Genomic DNA, 20,908 nt, shown 5'->3' with positions numbered 1-20,908 from the left:
GTTGGGGGTAACCTCTAGAAACAACTAGATACCTGTGATATGAAAGGCTCCCAGGACTCAATGAGGATGGCATTAGCTGAAATGCCCACCAGTGGGGAGCTGAAACTTGAGACAATTTCCAGTAGGTAGGCAGTGCCCCCAGTGGTGGGATGTGGGCACCCACCAATCTTCAAAATTTTTGACTGATAATGGTTACTGTCTAAAGGAAACAGAAGGACAGAACAGGGCAAAGACTTAACTAAAGGCAATCCAATGACTGGCCCAAATTTGGATACATTCCATGTGCAGCATATGGCCTTTTTGCAGAGTCCTGAAGCCCCAGGAATGTGGAATATTGAGGGAATAAGGTGGGTGTAGGAGAAAGTATGAGAAGAATGGGTGGATAGCTTCTTGGGGAAGCACCTTCTCAGAGTCAAAGGGGAAGGGTTGTGGAGCGAAGATCTCTGGAATGGGGAACTGCATAGGGAGCATTATTTGGAATATAATTAAAATAATTTAGTAATAAAAAAGATGTAAATTAATTAATTAATTAAATATACATTTCAAACAGATTAACCACAAGATGTAATGGAGGATAATTCATTTTATCAAACATATTTCTAAGAAAAATACATTATAATTTTAAACTTTTTTTGCAGAAAACTCAGTCACAATTAAGTACATAAGTACAGACCACAGAACGTGAAGACAGATAATTGCACACTCTGTAGCAGTATATAATTTCAATAACCAATGGCCACCAAAAGATAAGTATCAGGATACAAATTAAACAGACATAGAGAATTAGTGACATCGTACATCCAATGGCCCTAGCAAATATTACAATCTCGTGATAAAAAAATATACATTCTATTTATCTGGGCATGGACACTTACTTAAAAATGGACCACACTATGGGACACAGAACACATCTTAAAATTTTCAGAAAATTTGAAATAATTTCAAGTATTCTACACAGCCAGTTTTTAATAAAGCTATGAACTTGACAGCAAAGGAATCCCCAGAATGCTTCTACAATTGTAGTAATTAACCACTTTAATTTTTCAAATCTTGTTTTATAAAATGATGGTTCTTAAATGCTTTATCCTCACTTAAACCCAACACCCACCAGAGGTAGTGGGAAAGAAAGTATATGAGGGAAGTGGACATGATTAGAAAGGTTCTTTTGAGCAACTCCTATCTGTGTTTTCTGGAAATCTGCAGGTCAGTTTACAGGTTAGCAGAGGTAGCTATATCCTCTTGCAAACAGATGCATCAGCAGTCCAGATTCAATAGAGACTGGTTAGCTCCAGCACTGACACCAACCAGGCCTCAGCCTCAGCTTGAGTCAACAGGAGGCACCAGGAGTAATGTCAGGATTATTTATTGGCTCTGCCTCATTCAGTGAAGCAAAGATCAGTGAAGATTGGAGATTCACAAATATTGCAGTTACCTCAATAAGCAAGCCCAGATCAGCCTTTATCATTATGTTCTATTTACACTGTGCAAACATCATATATCCTCCCCAGCTCCTGCCTGATCACATGGATTGCCTCAGAACAAGTAACTCTCTCAGCTGACGTCACTTTGCCATTTTTCCAGAGTCCACAGAATTGGCAAGAAACTGGAGCACACCACCAGAATTTCTTTGTTGCATTTCTGTCTGTGGAGTCCTGGTAAATGCAGCTCAACAAATCAATTCATGGTGCACCAATTCTTGCATGTTTTTCTTCTTCACATGTGCTTTCACGTGGTTGCTTGAGCACATTTTTTCTCCTGTGTCTGTTTCAGCGAAACATTCCTTGAAGAATCTGCTTAGATTTTCACACCTGTGTCCACTTTAGTGAAACATCCGTTTCATGTTTCCTTGGCAAAATACCATCCAACCAACATTTCAATGTTTCCACTTCAAACCATTACTCTACTGAATGATGAGTTTGCCAAAGGAAAAAAAATAAGGAAAGATATAAAAACATGCTGGAAATTAGTGAATGAATATGAAAGCAGATAAAAGAAAATTTCTGAGTTAGTGAGACTGTAATGTTGAAGTTGCCTTGGAGACCCCAAGATGTTCGAGGTGCCAGAGCCATAGGATACCTTCTGAGAAAAGGTGCTATCAGAGGGTGGATCTACACAAAACAAAAGAACTGTGCTGCAGTCAACAAAGCAGAAAGGGGTTGGAGATCAGAAGAACACTTTGACATCAGACAAAGAAATGCAGAATTTGGAGTTTGCCCAGCTGATTTTTGAACTTGCTGTGATGTTGGAGACATGTAATATGCCTTTAGATATTGATATTTATAGGGGATTATATTAAGATATGTGAAATTCAGAAGTGACATTCAACTTTGGAACAAGATTCATTTTACATTATTTTATTGCTAAGTGTGACTCATAAACATATAATCTCATGGATTTGAACAAGCTTATGATAACAATGGAGTGGAATGTGGTGGTTTAAATATATGTGACCCACAGAGTGGCACGATTTTGAGGTGTGGCCTTTTTGGAGTAGGTATGGCATTGTATAAATTTTGTCACTGTGATGGTGGGCTTTGAGACATCTCTCCTAGCTTTCTGGTAGGTAGTATAACACTGTATGCCTTCAGAACAAGATGTAGAACTCTCAGTTTCTCTAGCCTCACATCTGTCTGGATGCTCTCATGTTTCTGCCTTGATGCTAATGGCCCCAACACTTGAACCTCTAAGCCAGCTGCAATTAAAAGTTGTCCTTTATAATAGTTAGCTTGGTCACCGAATCCGTTTAAAGCAGTAAAGCCCTAATTAAGACACGAGTATAGTTCTTACCATGCATCAACTCGTTTTTTCTGGAGGTATGTTTATGATTTGAACACTCCTACTTATGAAATACCTCCCCCTCTCTAGGTGTTTTCTCTTTGTAATCACTAGAGGTCATTATCATATCTTCCATTACTGCTAGAAAATGGTATCAGACAAGGGTACTGGCGAAATTCATGTTGCAATAGTAAACATAATAAATATAAGATAAAAGCTTGGCTGTAGGTTAGCTGTAACCTCAACTCTGAAAAAAAAACTACATCATGTCTGGAGAAATTTAAGTCCATACATTTTTGGGGGGCTGAAAGCTGAATGTCTTAGCCTTTGCATTGTTGACATTGAAGGCTGCCATCTTGGTGTTGTAAGGCAATGTTTTGCACTGTGGATGCTAATGCCATTTGTTACTTGTCTCCAATAGAAGACAGTAGCCATCTACTCACTTGGCTGTTAATATCATAAATGTCAAGATGATTCCAATGGGATCTGCTAGCACAAATATTGTATAAGAAATGGCAGTTTTCCATAGATGGTGTTATTGTTTCATCAGCCTTATCACTGAGTTCAAACTATTATCATGGATCCTGGCAAATTCCTTTACAAAATGAGTTGTTTCACAGACCACAAGCATAGTACTTTTACAATATAATATTACATCACTTCTCTTCATAGGCTGAAATACATGAAAAATAAGCCAATGTACCAGGGAGATCTCGTGCAGGTTGTGCTTAACAATACTTGTAGTGTTTAGATTTTATAGAATGACATGAGCCTATGGAATTTAGAATGGGAATTAACCTATGGAGGTGCAAGACAATCTACGCCTAAGGCTATGGGGATGAAGATGATATACAAGTTTCTGTTAAAATTATCCTTAAATTTGTTTTAATCAATGAAGCTTAATAGAGCCATACTTACAAGAGTAGATAAGTCCTCACAAGTCATTCTGGAAACAACCTGAAGAAAATTGGTTCAGGAACTGAATGTCGAGTCAGAGTTTTGAGAATGTTCAGATGGATTCATGGGGAAATAAGAGTTTTCCCACCCTCTGATGCTTGTAAGAGAGTTGCATTACAAAGCTAATCCTGAGAATATTATAACTCTGGTAGAAAGTTTTCTAAAGGGACTCAGCAGGTAATTCCAGAGCAGGTGTTGAGTGACCAAAGCTAAGAATGGCAGTGTGAAAATGGATTTGCAGGAAGAAGTTCTGTGGATCCCACCAGATAAACACAAGAAACAATTTGCTCATTGTTAGCCAGCCATGAGGTTTTTCTATTAGAATATGCAGGCTTTTGTCTGACAGAAAGGTGAAGTACAAACTTAGAAGACATAGTGGCTGGGCTGTGTGGCTATGGATAAACCAAATAGTGTACATGGAAGAAGTTATATTCTAAGGCACACCAGAGGGTCTGCTGTACTCAGAACATTTTGAAAGAACCCTCCCAAAGTTCCACATGTATCACTGCAATCTCAGTGGATTCACAGAGACACCATCTCCCAAACCCCTCGACCCAGGCACAAAATACCACTTCTACCTTGTCCTTTCTGCTGGAACACAGTGCTAGAAACTCTGTACCATGAAAAGGCTATATCCTGAGGCATAACAGAGAATCCACTCTACTCAGATAATTTGATGACAAGCTAGTCTGCTCCAAAAATACACCATATCCTGAGGCATATCAGACTATTGGCTGCATTCAGAGCATTTTTTATCACATCCTGAGGTATCCCAGGAGATCTGCTGTACCCAGGGCATCTCACATCACAGCTGGAGACATCGCAGGAGATCTACTACATCCAGGGCTTCACAGTTTAAGGGTATCTCAGGAGAACCTTTGTACACAGGGCAACTGGGCAACTGACATCTCAATCTGAACATTCCCCTGGGGGCTCTGTGGAAAACACGCAACTGACCCAAAAGATTGAAAGCCTTGCTGGAGTTATGCTGCAAATAGAGAAACAGAAACCACAGTCCAGATGCCCACCCTAGAGAACAGCTTCACAAAGGACAACACTTAGAGTGCTCCTCTGAAAACCCAACATTCTGTTGGTTACCACAGCCAGTGTAACAAATCATCAGCTTCTCTGCCCCTCTGAAGACCCTTCAGTTGGATGGCCTCACAAGAGATCTAAATTCAATGCAGCAGGCCTACCAGGAGACCAGTATTAAACCAGAAACAAAAGAGACAGTCTCAAGATAGAGTCACACAGACCACTAAACACCAGGATAACCACCTGACAAGAGGCAAGCACAAGGCCATAAGCAACAGAAGCCATTATATATGGCCATCATCAAAATCATTATCCCACCACAGCAAACACTAAATATATCAACACTCCTGAAAATTAGAAAGTTGGCATAAAATCATATCTGCTGAAAATAATACAGTTCTTTAAGGAGGATAAAACTAATTCATTAAAAGAAATACAGGGCTCCCGTGCGGGAGGGCCCAGGAGCAGCAGGACACCTGCCTGAGACACCGCCGGAACCTGAAAGAAACAGACCGGATAAACAGTTCTCTGCACCCAAATCCCGTGGGAGGGAGAGCTAAACCTTCAGAGAGGCAGACAAGCCTGGGAAACCAGAAGAGACTGCTCCCTGCACACACATCTCGGACGCCAGAGGAAAAAGCCAAAGACCTTCTGGAACCCTGGTGCACTGAAGCTCCCGGAAGGGGCGGCACAGGTCTTCCTGGTTGCTGCCGCTGCAGAGAGCCCCTGGGCAGCACCCCACGAGCGAACCTGAGCCTCGGGACCACAGGTAAGACCAAATTTTCTGCTGCAAGAAAGCTGCCTGGTGAGCTTGGGACACACGGAAGCAGAATTTCTCTAGGACCGGGCACGTTCTGTGTTTACCGGAAGTCCCACACCCGCGGATCCCGGCCCGCAGCAGCTCTCTGCTCCCAGACCCGGTGAGAGAGAGACCCAACCGCCTAGTCAGGTGGGCACTCCTGAGGCTGCAGAGCGGAAGAGACCACCAACACTGCTCACCCCTGCCCACATCCCTGGCCCAAGAGGAAACTGTATAAGGCCTCTGGGCTCCCGTGGGGGAGGGCCCAGGAGCGGCAGGACCCCTGCCAGAGACACCGCCGGAACCTGAAAGAAACAGACCGGATAAACAGTTCTCTGCACCCAAATCCCGTGGGAGGGAGAGCTAAACCTTCAGAGAGGCAGACAAGCCTGGGAAACCAGAAGAGACTGCTCCCTGCACACACATCTCGGACGCCAGAGGAAAAAGCCAAAGACCATCTGGAACCCTGGTGCACTGAAGTTCCCGGAAGGGGCGGCACAGGTCTTCCTGGTTGCTGCCGCTGCAGAGAGCCCCTGGGCAGCACCCCACGAGCGAACCTGAGCCTCGGGACCACAGGTAAGACCAAATTTTCTGCTGCAAGAAAGCTGCCTGGTGAACTCAAGACACAGGCCCACAGGAACAGCTGAAGACCTGTAGAGAGGAAAAACTACACGCCCGAAAGCAGAACACTCTGTCCCCATAACTGACTGAAAGAGAGGAAAACAGGTCTACAGCACTCCTGACACACAGGCTTATAGGACAGTCTAGCCACTGTCAGAAATAGCAGAACAAAGTAACACTAGAGATAATCTGATGGTGAGAGGCAAGCGCAGGAACCCAAGCAACAGAAACCAAGACTACATGCCATCATCGGAGCCCAATTCTCCCACCAAAACAAACATGGAATATCCAAACACACCAGAAAAGCAAGATCTAGTTTCAAAATCATATTTGATCATGATGCTGGAGGACTTCAAGAAAGACATGAACACACTTAGGGAAACACAGGAAAACATTAATAAACAAGTAGAAGCCTACAGAGAGGAATCGCAAAAATCCCTGAAAGAATTCCAGGAAAACACAATCAAACAGTTGAAGGAATTAAAAATGGAAATAGAAGCAATCAAGAAAGAACACATGGAAACAACACTGGATATAGAAAACCAAAAGAAGAGACAAGGAGCTGTAGATACAAGCTTCACCAACAGAATACAAGAGATGGAAGAGAGAATCTCAGGAGCAGAAGATTCCATAGAAATCATTGACTCAACTGTCAACGATAATGTAAAGCGGAAAATGCTACTGGTCCAAAACATACAGGAAATCCAGGACTCAATGAGAAGATCAAACCTAAGGATAATAGGTATAGAAGAGAGTGAAGACTCCCAGCTCAAAGGACCAGTAAATATCTTCAACAAAATCATAGAAGAAAACTTCCCTAACCTAAAAAAAAGAGATACCCATAGGCATACAAGAAGCCTACAGAACACCAAATAGATTGGACCAGAAAAGAAACACCTCCAGTCACATAATAGTTAAAACACCAAACGCACAAAATAAAGAAAGAATATTAAAAGCAGTAAGGGAAAAAGGTCAAGTAACATATAAAGGCAGACCTATCAGAATTACACCAGACTTTTCGCCAGAAACTATGAAAGCCAGATGATCCTGGACAGATGTCATGAGGACCCTAAGAGAACACAAATGCCAGCACAGGTTACTGTATCCTGCAAAACTCTCAATTAACATAGATGGAGAAATCAAGATATTCCATGACAAAACCAAATTTACACAATATCTTTCTACAAATCCAGCACTACAAAGGATAATAAATGGTAAAGCCCAACATAAGGAGGCAAGCTATACCCTAGAAGAAGCAAGAAAGTAATCGTCTTGGCAACAAAACAAAGAGAAGAATAGCACACAAACATAACCTCACATCCAAATATGAATATAACAGGAAGCAATAATCACTATTCCTTAATATCTCTCAACATCAATGGCCTCAACTCCCCAATAAAAAGACATACATTAACAAACTGGATACGTAACCAGGACCCTGCATTCTGCTGTCTACAGGAAACACACCTCATAGACAAAGACAGACACTACCTCAGAGTGAAAGGCTGGAAAACAACTTTCCAAGGAAATGGTCAGAAGAAGCAAGCTGGAGTAGCCATTCTAATATCAAATAAAATCAATTTCCAACTAAAAGTCATCAAAAAAGATAAGGAAGGACACTTCATATTCATCAAAGGAAAAATGCACCAAGATGAACTCTCAATCCTAAATATCTATGCCCCAAATACAAGGGCACCTACATACGTAAAAGAAACCTTACTAAAGCTCAAAACACACATTGCACCTCACACAATAATAGTGGGAGATTTCAACACCCCACTCTCATCAATGGACAGATCATGGAAACAGAAATTAAACAGTGATGTCGACAGACTAAGAGAAGTCATGAGCCAAATGGACTTAACGGATATTTATAGAACATTCTATCCTAAAGCAAAAGGATATACCTTCTTCTCAGCTCCTCATGGTACTTTCTCCAAAATTGACCATATAATTGGTCAAAAAACGGGCCTCAACAGGTACAGAAAGATAGAAATAATCCCATGCGTGCTATCGGACCACCACGGCCTAAAACTGGTCTTCAATAACAATCAAGGAAGAATGCCCACATATACGTGGAAATTGAACAATGCTCTATTCAATGATAACCTGGTCAAGGAAGAAATAAAGAAAGAAATTAAAGACTTTTTAGAATTTAATGAAAATGAAGGTACAACATACCCAAACTTATGGGACACAATGAAAGCTGTGCTAAGAGGAAAACTCATAGCGCTGAGTGCCTGCAGAAAGAAACAGGAAAGAGCATATGTCAGCAGCTTGACAGCACACCTAAAAGCTCTGGAACAAAAAGAAGCAAATACACCCAGGAGGAGTAGAAGGCAGGAAATAATCAAACTCAGAGCTGAAATCAACCAAGTAGAAACAAAAAGGACCATAGAAAGAATCAACAGAACCAAAAGTTGGTTCTTTGAGAAAATCAACAAGATAGATAAACCCTTAGCCAGACTAACGAGAGGACACAGAGAGTGTGTCCAAATTAACAAAATCAGAAATGAAAAGGGAGACATAACTACAGATTCGGAGGAAATACAAAAAATCATCAGATCTTACTATAAAAACCTATATTCAACCAAATTTGAAAATCTTCAGGAAATGGACAATTTCCTAGACAGATACCAGGTATCGAAGTTAAATCAGGAACAGATAAACCAGTTAAACAACCCCATAACTCCTAAGGAAATAGAAGCAGTCATTAAAGGTCTCCCAACCAAAAAGAGCCCAGGTCCAGACGGGTTTAGTGCAGAATTCTATCAAACCTTCATAGAAGACCTCATACCAATATTATCCAAACTATTCCACAAAATTGAAACAGATGGAGCCCTACCGAATTCCTTCTACGAAGCCACAATTACTCTTATACCTAAACCACACAAAGACACAACAAAGAAAGAGAACTTCAGACCAATTTCCCTTATGAATATCGACGCAAAAATACTCAATAAAATTCTGGCAAACCGAATCCAATAGCACATCAAAACAATCATCCACCATGATCAAGTAGGCTTCATCCCAGGCATGCAGGGATGGTTTAATATACGGAATACCATCAACGTGATCCATTATATAAACAAACTGAAAGAACAGAACCACATGATCATTTCATTAGATGCTGAGAAAGCATTTGACAAAATTCAACACCCCTTCATGATAAAAGTCCTGGAAAGAATAGGAATTCAAGGCCCATACCTAAACATAGTAAAAGCCATATACAGCAAACCAGTTGCTAACATTAAACTAAATGGAGAGAAACTTGAAGCAATCCCACTAAAATCAGGGACTAGACAAGGCTGCCCACTCTCTCCCTACTTATTCAATATAGTTCTTGAAGTTCTAGCCAGAGCAATCAGACAACAAAAGGAGATCAAAGGGATACAGATCGGAAAAGAAGAGGTCAAAATATCACTATTTGCAGATGACATGATGGTATATTTAAGTGATCCCAAAAGTTCCACCAGAGAACTACTAAAGCTGATAAACAACTTCAGCAAAGTGTCTGGGTATAAAATTAACTCAAATAAATCAGTTGCCTTCCTCTATACAAAAGAGAAACAAGCCGAGAAAGAAATTAGGGAAACGACACCCTTCATAATAGACCCAAATAATATAAAGTACCTCGGTGTGACTTTAACCAAGCAAGTAAAAGATCTGTACAATAAGAACTTCAAGACACTGAGGAAAGAAATTGAAGAAGACCTCAGAAGATGGAAAGATCTCCCATGCTCATGGATTGGCAGGATTAATATAGTAAAAATGGCCATTTTACCAAAAGCAATCTACAGATTCAATGCAATCCCCATCAAAATACCAATCCAATTCTTCAAAGAGTTAGACAGAACAATTTGCAAATTCATCTGGAATAACAAAAAACCCAGGATAGCTAAAGCTATCCTCAACAATAAAAGGACTTCAGGGGGAATCACTATCCCTGAACTCAAGCAGTATTACAGAGCAATAGTGATAAAAACTGCATGGTATTGGTACAGAGACAGACAGATAGACCAATGGAATAGAATTGAAGACCCAGAAATGAACCCACACACCTATGGTCACTTCATTTTTGACAAAGGAGCCAAAACCATCCAATGGAAAAAAGATAGCATTTTCAGCAAATGGTGCTGGTTCAACTGGAGGGCAACATGTAGAAGAATGCAGATCGATCCATGCTTATCACCCTGTACAAAGCTTAAGTCCAAGTGGATCAAGGACCTCCACATCAAACCAGACACACTCAAACTAATAGAAGAAAAACTAGGGAAGCATCTGGAACACATGGGCACTGGAAAAAATTTCCTGAACAAAACACCAATGGCTTATGCTCTAAGATCAAGAATCGACAAATGGGATCTCATAAAACTGCAAAGCTTCTGTAAGGCAAAGGACACTGTGGTTAGGACAAAACGGCAACCAACAGATTGGGAAAAGATGTTTACCAATCCTACAACAGATAGAGGCCTTATATCCAAAATATACAAAGAACTCAAGAAGTTAGACCGCAGGTAAACAAATAACCCTATTAAAAATGGGGTTCAGAGCTAAACAAAGAATTCACAGCTGAGGAATGCCGAATGGCTGAGAAACACCTAAAGAAATGTTCAACATCTTTAGTCATAAGGGAAATGCAAATCAAAACAACCCTGAGATTTCACCTCACACCAGTGAGAATGGCTAAGATCAAAAACTCAGGTGACAGCAGATGCTGGCGAGGATGTGGAGAAAGAGGAACACTCCTCCATTGTTGGTGGGATTGCAGACTGGTAAAACCATTCTGGAAATCAGTCTGGAGGTTCCTCAGAAAATTGGACATTGAACTGCCTGAGGATCCAGCTATACCTCTCTTGGGCATATACCCAAAAGATGCCTCAACATATAAAAGAGACACGTGCTCCACTATGTTCATCGCAGCCTTATTTATAATAGCCGGAAAATGGAAAGAACCCAGATGCCCTTCAACAGAGGAATGGATACAGAAAATGTGGTACATCTACACAATGGAATATTACTCAGCTATCAAAAACAACGAGTTTATGAAATTCGTAGGCAAATGGTTGGAACTGGAAAATATCATCCTGAGTGAGCTAACCCAATCACAGAAAGACATACATGGTATGCACTCATTGATAAGTGGCTATTAGTCCAAATGCTTGAATTACCCTAGATCCCTAGAACAAACGAAACTCAAGACGGATGATCAAAATGTGAATGCTTCACTCCTTCTTTAAATGAGGAAAAAGAATACCCTTGGCAGGGAATAGAGAGGCAAAGATTAAAACAGAGTCTGAAGGAACACCCATTCAGAGCCTGCCCCACATGTGGCCCATACATATACAGTCACCCAATTAGACAAGATGGATGAAGCAATGAAGTGCAGACCGACAGGAGCCGGATGTAGATCCCTCCTGAGAGACACAGCCAGAATACAGCAAATACAGAGGCGAATGCCAGCAGCAAACCACTGAACTGAGAATAGGTCCCCTATTGAAGGAATCAGAGAAAGAACTGGAAGAGCTTGAAGGGGCTCGAGACCCCAAAAGTACAACAATGCCAAGCAACCAGAGCTTCCAGGGACTAAGCCACTACCTAAAGACTATACATGGACTGACCCTGGACTCTGACCCCATAGGTAGCAATGAATATCCTAGTAAGAGCACCAGTGGAAGGGGAAGCCCTGGGTCCTGCTAAGACTGAACCCCCAGTGAACTAGGCTATGGGGGGAGGGCGGCAATGGGGGGAGGGTTGGGAGGGGAACACCCATAAGGAATGGGAGGGGGGAGGGGGATGTTTGCCCGGAAACCGGGAAAGGGAATAACACTCGAAATGTATATAAGAAATACTCAAGTTAATTAAAAAAAAAAAAAGAAAAGAAAATCTGAGAGTGAGGTCACACGAGAGGAGTTCAGGGGGGAGGAGAAGCAGAAATGATGTAAATATGGTACTCGTGTATAAAATTCTGAAAAAAATCCACCCGATATTAAAAAAGAAAATAGGTTCAAAAAAAAAAAAGAAATACAGGAAAACACATATAAAGAGGTAGAAGCCCTTAAAGAGGAAACAAAGAAATCCTTTAAAGAAATACAAGAAAACACAATTAGAAAGGTGAAGGAATTGTATAAACTGGCTTAATACTTAAAAGTGGAAGTAATAAAAATAAAGAAATTACAAATGGAGGCAAAACTGGAAATGAAATACCTAGAACAGAGCTCAGGAATTACAGGTGTAAGTATCACCAACTGAATACAAGAGATAGACAAGTGACTCTCATGTGTAGAAGGTACCTTGGAAGCGATTGACACACCTATCAAATAAAATTCAAAATATAAAAACTCCTTACCCAAAACATTCAGGAAAATCATAACACAATGAAATGAAGAGAATGAAGATTCCCAGCTTGAAGGACCTGAAAAGTCTTCAGTAAAATCATAGACAAAAAAATCCTCAATTTAATGAAAAACATGGCCATAAAGTTACAGGAATCTTATAGAACACCAAACAAATGGGACCAGAAAAGAAAATCTTCTCATCACATAGTAATCAAAACCCTAAGCCCAGAGAGCAGAGAAAGAATATTAAAAGTTGCAAGGGAAAAGGGCTAAGTTATATACAAAGGTAGACCTATTAGAATTACAACAAACTTCTCAACAGAGACTGTGAATACCAGAAGAGTCTGGACAGAGGCCACGCAGACTCCAAGAGAACACAAATGGCAGCCATGCTACTATACCCTACAACACTATCATTCAACATAGATGGAACAACCAAAATATTCTAGGACAAATCCAAATTCAAACAGTATCTATCTACCAATAAAGCCCTACAGAGATTCCAAGAAATAAAGTTCAAACAAAAGGAACATACCTACACCAAAGAAAAAACAAAACATTAAGCATCTCACAAAGAACCAAAAGGGGTGAAGTACAAGCACATAAAGCCATGTACAGAAATAAATATAACAGGAACCAGCAATCCTCTATCTTTAATATCTAACAATGAAAACACATTCAAATAACATATAAAAAGATATCAGCTAACATACTGCATATGCAAACAAGATTCAACATTTTGATGCATAGAAGAAACACACCTCAAAAACAAAGACAGATAATATCTGAGAATAAAAGGATAGAAAAATGTCTTCCATGCAAATGGTCAAGAGAAAAATCTGGAGTTGCCATCCTAATATTCTATAAAACAGATTTTCAACTAAAAGTTGTAAAGCATGATGAGGAAGGACACTTTGTATTCATCAAAGGGAAAAAACAGGAAAAGAAAGTCTCAATTATGAACATCTATGCCCTAAATGCAAAGGCACCCACATTCAAAAAAGAAAATTTACTAAAGCTCAAAACACACATTTAACCCCACACAGTAATGATGGGAGACTTCAACACCCCACTATCACCAGTGGACAGGTAATTGAATCAGAAATTAATCACAAATATGGTGAAACTAATAGAGGTTATGAAACAAATAGGTTTAACAGATATCTATAGAATATTTCACCCTAAAACAAAGTAATACACCTTTTTCTAAGTACGTCATGATACGTTCCCAGGAATTGAACATATAAACGATCACATAACAACCCTCAACCAATACAAAAACATGGAAATAATGATATGTACCCTATCAGAGTACAATGGCCTAAGGTTGGGCTTCAATAATAGCAAAAGCAACAGAAAGCCCACATACAGGGGGAAATTGAACAATTCTCTAATCTATGACAATTTGGCCAACGAACAAGGAAAGAAAGAGTTCCTGATATTTCATGAAAAAGTTTACACATCATACAAAATTTATTAAACAATAAAAAAAGTGTTAGGAGGAATATTCTTAGCATTTAGTGCCCTTTTAAATATACTCAAGATATCTTACACTGGCAACTTAACAGCATACCAGAGAGTTCTAGAACAAAAAAGTAGCAAACTAAGCCAAGAGGAGTAGATGGCAGGAAATGGTCAAACTCAGAGCTGAAATCAGCAAAATACAAACAAAAAGGGTGACATAACAACAGAAACAGAGGAAATTGAAAAATTCATCAGATCCTACTACAACAGTCTATACTCAAAACGAGCAAACAAACAAACAAAAAACACCTGGAAACTAGATGAAATGTATGATTTTCACCAGCACATACCAAAGTTAAATCAAGAAATTGTAAACATTCTAAACAGGCCCATATCCCATAAGGAAATAGAAAAAAATCATTAACCCCCACCCAAAAAACAGCACAAGGCCAGACAGATTTAGTTCAGAATAGTAACAGACTTTCAAAAAAGATTTGATCCCTATATTCCAACTATCCCATCAAATAGAAACAGAAGGAATACTACCTAACTCATACAATGAAGCCACGATTATTCTGATATGTAAACCACACAAGGACCCTACCAAAAGAGAGAACTTCAGACCAATCTTACATATGAATGTTGATACAAAAATACACAATAAAAGCTTTGCAAACTGATTCCAAGAACACATCAAAATCATCACTCACCACCATCAAGTAGACTTCATCCCAGGGAAACAAGATTGGTTCAGTATACAATAAGCCATTAATGAAATCCACTATATAGACAAACTGAAAGGGAAAAAAACAAATGATCATGCCATTAAATGCAGAAAAAACATTAGACAAAATACAGCACCCCTTCATGTTAAAAGAATTGGAGAGATCAGCAATTCACAGTCCATTCCTAAGCAAAATATAAACCTATTTACTGAAAATCAACAGCCAATATGAAATTAAATGGAGAGATATTTGAAGCAATCTGGGACAAGACAAGGAGACCTATTCTCCCCATATCTGTTCAATATAGTACTCAAAGTGGTAGATAGTACAGTAAGACAATAACACTTGATCAAGGGGATATGACCTGGCAAAGAAGAAATAAATGTATCATTATTTGCTGATGATATGATAGTATACATAAGTGACCCCAAAAATTCTGTCAGAGAGCTTCTAGAGCTTATAAAAAAACCTCTGCAAAATGGCCTTATATAAAATTATATCAAAGTAATCATTAGACATCCTTTATACAAATGATAAACAGGCTGAGAAAGAAATTAGGAAAATAACTCACTTCACAATAGCCACAAATAATATAAAATATCTTGGCATAACATAGACTAAACAAGGGAAAGATCTGTATGACAATAACTTCCAGACTCTCAAGAAAGAAATTGAAAAATGAGGAATCAAAGATTCGGTAAATGGAGCGATCTCCCAAGCTCATGTATTTGCAGAAATAATATAGTAAAAATGGCCATCCTACCAAAGACTATCTACAGATTCAGTATAATCCCCATCAAAATCCTAAAGCATTTCCTCAAACACATGGAAAAAGCAATTCTCAAAATCAACTGGAAAAGGGATAAAAACCAAACAGAAAAACAAAAACAATCCTTAACAATAAAAGAAGAGCTGATAGAATCACCATCTACTACTGAGCAATAGTGATAAAACCTTCATGGTACCGGTACAGAGGTTGTTGAATGGAATAAAATTGAAGACTTAGAAGTAAAACCACACACTTACATACACTTGTAGTTTGGGCAAGAAGCCAAAATTATACAATGGATAAAAGAAAGCATCTTTAATTAATGGTGTTGCTCTAACTGGCTATGTGTTGGTAGAAAAATAAAAATAGACAAACAGTTCTCACCTTGCACAAAGCTCATGTCCATATGGATCAAGGACCTCAACATCAAGCCAGATGCACTAAATCTAATAGAAGAGAAATTGAGAAAGAGCCTTGATCTCATTGGCATAGGGGAATTTCCTAAACAGAACTCCAATGACTCATGCACAAAGTTCAAGAATTGACAAATGGGACCTCATAGAAATGGAAAGAATTTGTAAGGTGAAAGACATAGTCAATAAGAAAAATCAGCAACATGGGAAAAACTTCAATAACCACACATCTAATAGAGGGCTAATATTCAAAATTGTTAAAGAAATAAAAAAAAAACTAACCACCAAAACCCGCACAATCCAATCTAAAAATGGGTTATAGAACTAAAACAACAATTCACAAGAGAGGAATCTTGAGTGGCTGATATTGAGATGTACCTAAAGAAATGTTCAACGTCCCTAGGATTCAAAATAACCATGAGATTCCACCTTACACAAAACAAAATGGCTAAGATCAAAACCTCAAGTGACAACACATCTTGCAAGGATATAAAGAAAGAGGAACACTCCTCCACTGTTGCTGAGATTTCAAACTGGTACAACAACTCTGAAAATGAATTTGCAGGTTCCTAAGAACATTGGAAATAGATCTACCTAAAGACCCAGAAATAGCATTCTTGAGAATATACCCAAAAGTTGCCCCACCATGCCACAGAGGCACATGTTCCACTATGTTCATAGCAGCCTTATTTGTGATATCAAGAACCTAGGAAAAAAAACAGAGGAACCACAGGAAAGAATGGTTACAGAAAGTAGGATTTATTTACACAATGGAAAACTACTCAGCCATTAGAACAAGGACATCCTGAGTTTTGCAGGAAAATGGATGGAACTAGAAAATATCATCCTGAGTGAGGTAACTTGGGCTCAAAAGGACATGAATGGAATGTACTCACCAATATGTGGATATTAGCCAAAAAATGTAGAGAATACACAAGATACATTCTTGTGTCAAAAAGTTCAAGAAGATGAAGGGTCCAAGTAAAGATCACTCAGTCCCACTTGGGAAGGTGGAGAAAGCATTCACAAGGGGGAGGCAGGGAGAAAGTGTAGAGAGAAAGGGGAATGGGTATGGAGGAAAGGGAAACATGATCTAGTACTGGGTGAGGGAAAAGTACTAAAGTCCTGTGGTTCAGCAGAAAGAATGGAAACAGGCAAACTCAGGAGGTAGGAAGTTGGGATTACTCTCCAGGACAAACCAGAGACCTTGGAGGTGAGAGACACTCAGACTCAAAAGCAGACCTTTGATGAAATGGCCTACAGTGGGCAAAGGGAACTTATAGAACCTACCTCCAGCAGAAAGACGGGACATCAAGAGAGGGATGAAGTTGCTATCCCAAAGTCAAAACTCTGACCCATAATTATTTCTGTCTGAAGGAACTGAGGGAATAGAAATAAAAAAAACAGAGAAAAAAAGTGCAGGGACATGCCCCAAAGGGGATCCAGTTCAAAGGGGTGACCAAGTTCTGACACCATTACTGAGGCTATGGGGTGCTCACAAAAATGGGACGTATTGTGACTGCCCTTCAAATTACTCAAAAAACAGCTGAATGGGTCAGATGAAGATATGTGCACACAACCGATCAAGAGAAGGATTGAGGAGTGTGATTCTGTAAGAGAACTAGGAATCTTAATTAATTTGGACTTCTGAAATCTCTCAGACACTAGATCCACAACCAGGCAGCATACAGCAGCTGATATGAGGCCTCCAACACAGACACGGAAGAGGACTCTTGGGTCTGGGTTCAGTCAGAGAAGATGCATCTAACTCTCAAGTAACTGGAGGTTCAAGGTAGTTTAGACATGTGGTGTGATGCATGGGGTGGGGACATTCTAATGGAGACAGGAGGGCAGGGAGTAGATATGTGAGAACTGAAATGTGGACTGGGGGGGGTAATAGCTTGAGCATAAAAACAAACAAACAAACAAACAAACAAATACATTTTTAAGAAGAAAAAAGGAAGAGGAGTCCTGGCCTAAACAGAGACAGCACTTCCTGCCCCCCAATTGGCCTGCTTTTACCAGGTTACAGAGGTCTCACTGCTTCCAAGGAGGCCTACTCCAGTCTGAGGCATGTAGGACTAGAGATTCACATGAGAGATAAGTAGAAGACAAAAGGAAGTCCAAGAACATAAGAAACAGAAGCAACTGTAATTTAAAACCATCATAAAAGAGTTGTCCTAACACAAAATGCTCTGTATACCCTATCACATATGCAAACAAGATTCTGTCCTAAAAATCCCATTTCTTGAAGGTGATAGAGGCTATTAAGGGGAGTATAAATAATACCTTTAAAGAAATACAGAAAAATATATTCAAACAGGTGAAGAAATTAAATAAAATGTTCCAAGACCTAAAATAGGAAATAGAAAGAAGAAAGAAATTGCAAATGGCAGCAATCCTGGAGATAGAACAGCTAGGAGAAAATTAGGAGCTAGAGATGCAACCATCGACAACAGAATGCAAGTCATGATAGAGAGAATCTCAGGTATAGAAGATACCAGAGAAGATATAGTCACATCAGTAAAAGAAAATGAAAAAATGTAGAAGGATCCGCACCTCAGTCTTCCAAGAAAAGTGAGATAAAATGAAAACATCAAACCTAAAAATAATAGAAATAGAAGAGTGTGCAGATGCCTAGCCCTAAGTTCCAGTCAAAATCTTCAACAAAATCATAGAAGAAAACTTCCCTAACCTAAAGAAAGTGAAGTGCATAAATGTTTATGAAGCCTACATAACATCAAATAGATTGTATCAGAAAAGCATATACTCCTGCCATATAATAACCAAAGCACTAAATGTACAGAAGAAAGAAAGAATATTAAATGCTTCATGGAAAAAAGCCAAGTAAAATATCAGACTAATCAGAATTACTACAGAATTTTGGGATAGACACTAAAAGGCATAATATCTTGAACAGATGTCATCCAGACCCCAAAGACCACCCAAGAACACAAACAATAACAGATTTGTGTGAACCTGCCTTTAAAATATCATTTATACTACACTTGGGCCTAAGCTTGCTGTGTCCTATGGTAAACTTGAAGTCAGAAAACTGATGGCCTTTGGATGTGAATGTGTTTATAATTTTCTGTTAAGATGGCTCATTTATGAATCTGCCTTTGTTCCTTTAGATCTGTGAAACACATCTCAATTCATATTGCATTGTTATAACTGATAAATTATATATTTTTGACTTTCTGTATATAGAGCTCTCTCCCAAAGAATTGAGGGTTGTCCTTAAGGTCCCAGCATTTACCATTGTGCTAAGACATTAGCCAAATCTTTACCTCCTGGAGTCCTGCTCCATCTAATTCTCCTGGAGTAATTAATATTAACAGGGAGGACATTCCTAGCAGGAATGCAAAAATACGTACATTGTGACAAAAACATGCCTTATGCCCACAGCAGCCATCCACATTCATGAAGGCTCACACCCAGGCCTTGTTCCAGAAGCAGCACCATCTCACTCTTTCCAAAACAGGGCCACACTAGGCTACACATATCTTGTAGGTTCACACCTGGGAATGTTCCCAGTGGCAGGCACCATGTTACCATGTCCTCACCAGGGATAAGCCAGGCTTGGCAGTATATATAAGCTTCCTCAATAATTCTAACACAGAATTCTTACTACTGATAAACATATTCAGCAATGTGGATGGACATAAAATTAACTCAAACAAATTAGTAGCCTTCCTTTATAAAAATGAAAAATTGGAGAAGAAAAGAATTAGGGAAACAGCACCCTCTTCAATAGAAAAAATACCTTGGTGTAACTCTAACCATGCCAATGAAAGATATGTATGACAAGAACTCCAAGTCCCTGAAGAAAGAAATAGAACAAGAATTCAGAAGAGGTAAAGATCTCCCATGGATTGGTAAGAGTAAACTTAGGCCATCTAAACAGAAGCAATCTACAAACTCAAAGCAAACCCCATAAATATTTCAACATATTTATTCACAGAGGTGGAAAGACAAATTCTCAACTGCATATGGAAAAATAAAAACCCCAGAAAAATGAAAACAATTCTGAACAATAAAAGAACATCAGGAGGAATCATTGTTTCTTTCCTCAAGCTGTACTCCAGAGCAAAAGTGATTCAAAAAGAAGAAAAACATGATATTAGTACAGAGACAGACAGGTTTCTCAGTTGAATAGAATGGAAGACATAGAAATAAACTTACATAAATCTGGATATTTAACTTTTGACAAAGAAACCAAACCATAAAATGCAAAAAACAGCATCTCCAACAAATGGTGGTAGTCTAACTGGAGGTCTACATGTCAAATAATGTAAATTGTTTCCTATTTTGACCATGTACTAAGCACAATTCCAACTGGATTATGGACCTCATCATTAAACCTAATAAACTCAATATAAAAAAAACAGAACATATGAAATAGCCGTGAACATATTGTCAAAGGAGATATTTCTTGAACACAATACAAATACATCAGGCTCTAAGATCAAAAACTGACAAATGAGATTTCTTTAAAAGCTTCTGTAAGGAAACAGGCAGTGTCAATAGGACAACACTGCAGCCTACAGATTTGCAAAAAATCTTGGCTAACACTGACATTCATAATATATAAAGAACACAATTCGTTAAAAAACCAAAAATAACAGTTAAGATTGGAGTAAATAACAGAACAGAGAAATCTTGAATGGCCAGAAACACCTAAATAAAAGGATGGCATCTTTCTTTTTCTTTTCTTTTTTTTATTTTATTTTTTCTGATTCCTTCAACGGGGATCCCGTTCTCATTTCAGTGGTTTGCTGCTGGCATTCGCCTATGTATTTGCTCTATTCTGGCTGTGTCTCTCAGGAGAGATCTACATTCCATTCCTGTCAACCTTCACTTCTTTGCTTCATCCATCTTATCTACTTTGGTGGCTGTATATGTCTGGGCCACATGTGGGACAGGCTCTGAATGGGCATTCTTTCAGCCTCTGTTCTAAACTTTGCCTCCCTATTCCCTCCCAAGTGTATTCTTGTTCCCCTTTTAAAGAA

At 39.1% G+C, this 20,908-nt stretch overlaps 1 pseudogene; it reads left to right on the top strand.

The window, feature by feature from the left end:
* Nucleotides 1-291: 291 nt before the first annotated feature.
* LOC100362291 (hypothetical) overlaps nucleotides 292-20,908 on the top strand; it is a 46,954-nt pseudogene continuing 26,337 nt past the window's right edge.

Source organism: Rattus norvegicus, chromosome X (assembly GCF_021556685.1).
Source record: "Rattus norvegicus strain SHRSP/BbbUtx chromosome X, alternate assembly SHRSP_T2T, whole genome shotgun sequence".
Classification (NCBI taxonomy): domain Eukaryota; kingdom Metazoa; phylum Chordata; class Mammalia; order Rodentia; family Muridae; genus Rattus; species Rattus norvegicus.
The sequence above is the reverse complement of the archived record's forward strand: the minus strand, read 5'-3'. Positions and strand labels throughout refer to the sequence as shown.